The sequence below is a fragment of the Phytophthora infestans genome, genomic scaffold, assembly GCF_000142945.1.
Source record: "Phytophthora infestans T30-4 supercont1.16 genomic scaffold, whole genome shotgun sequence".
Lineage (NCBI taxonomy): Eukaryota > Oomycota > Peronosporomycetes > Peronosporales > Peronosporaceae > Phytophthora > Phytophthora infestans.
Window position 1 is genome coordinate 2,065,223 of NW_003303743.1, and position 2,118 is coordinate 2,067,340.

The following is a 2,118-nucleotide window of genomic DNA, read 5'->3' on the forward strand; positions in this document are numbered from 1 at the left end:
AATGACGGCGAGACGAGTCGTGCTCTGCAGGACAGGTATCAGACCCAGTATGTACTGTGGTCGGTACAAGGGTTGCTGCAAAATTCCGCTTTTCCAGTAGTCGCATGATTATTACACCCCTTAACTAGGATGATTTAGAGCGATCGTCCCCTGAGGGTCGCTTGGCCCTATTGGCATTTCACGATGTGATTCCATCTTTACGGCAGGCTGCATAATGAGGCGTGGGGTCTGCTTCAAAGCTTATTGCCAGCTAACACTCCCACTTCCATTCAGTTCAACCAAGCGTTAATTTCGACTTGATAGTATCTACCGGCTCTACAATTTTTGAGCTCTGGTATTAGTCAGATTAGAAACGGGTTTATTAAGAATAATCGCTCTTTATCTGCCCAACATCCCATTTAAGCAAATTAAGTACCTTTTAGTCAGAACAGAGGCCAAAAGCGTCATCATCATTTCATGACGGCGAGCCTCGCATTTAGCTCGGTCTGCCTTACGTCGATCATACTCTTCTCGCTCATGACGCCGCTGCTCCTCACGACGCTCGTCACAGGCCTCCTTTTCTTGTCGGATCCGGGGCTTTCGCTGATGCGCACGCTCATCAAGAAGGGCCAGCAACTGAAGAAACTCAGTAATTGACTGGGTCAGGTCATTAAGTATGTCGGCGATCTTGATCCTGAATCTTGCTGTCTGAGAATGAGCGATGCTCGCTTCACGTTGACGCTTTAATGTCTGATCCCCGACGCAACTAGATCCTCTGGCGTCTTGCCGGTGCGCCAAGCTGTCTTGAATTAATCTATAAAATAAGAATAAGAATAAGAATAATAAATAGCAATTAATTGCCATACATCATTTAGTACATGAATGTTAACTTTTTCAAGCTACCAGTTTTGTTAGACGATTTAGGCATGACAGCATACATGTTTGTACCATGACAAACGAAGTGTTGAGGCGTCGTGCGTTTAAGTATAGTGACATCCATTTCTGCCGGCATCACGGCACCAGCAGCGGATGCAGCTACCCCGGGTGCATCAGTAGCTTGGTCGTAACCCACAGACTTCTCGTCAATAAGGGCGTAGGGGTCATCGCCGTCCATCTGTAGTACGCTGCAAGATCTTTCGATGTCGCGATATAGGCCTTCGGACACCTAATTTCAGGTGAACACAACCCATCTCATGCGTGTATACATGCACCTAGCGTTAGTCCTCCTTGGCAAATACGTAGGACAGCTTGTATGTCAGCCAACCTAATTGTTTCTTGCGTTCTTCAGCGTAGAGCTTGCGCTTTAGAGAATTGGCACCACGGGTAGGCCATCCGGAAGGGAGATTACGGCTGTAGGCGAATTACACTTCCTCAAGAGCCAAGCGGCATATATTCTTGGGCAGCGCTAGCAGCTCTATTTGTTGTACGCAGTCAGTTAGAAGCTAGAGAACTGAATTAAACACATAACCTAAAGATGAGATGGTAGACGACAATGATTGGACAACTGTCCATAGGTGCACTGCAAGACGCTAGACGCTTTCACCACTTCGTCATGAGGAGTGACGCTAGCAGTGATAGTCTCCCGACTTAATTTTTTTTCTTCGTGTACTTGATGAATGTGCAGTGTAATGAACCTCTTTTTTCTAACCCCCTCTTCGCTAGCAGATCGTGTGGCTTACAGCACTGCGCCGTGTCTGTCTCGCCGGGTTCTTACTCCCTCGTGGTCGCAATTCAACAACGCGCACGTCGGGTCCAGCTCACCTGCGCCGAAACGTCCCCCCTATTGTAGTTAAAGATTTCGCCTCTACCTACAATCAACTCGTCCGAGGTTCTACTGCCGCTAATAGTACAGAGCTTCGCCCTCTACTCCGCAATCATCCGCTTGCTCGGATCTGCTCGCTGGCCCCCTTCCCTCGTTTGAGCCTCGGCTGCTATGTCGGGTCGGTCTTATTCAAAGATCGCCTCACTTCGACGACTTCTTGGACTTCAACATCACCATCTTGGCTGTCTTCGTTATGACGTCCATGGCTTGCACGTCCAGCATCCGCATTACTTCGCACGCCACTAACTGCCGTCGATACGCCCAGCTACCGTGGCAAATCACAGCAGTGATCATTGCAGCCGAAGAGCAGCCCATAT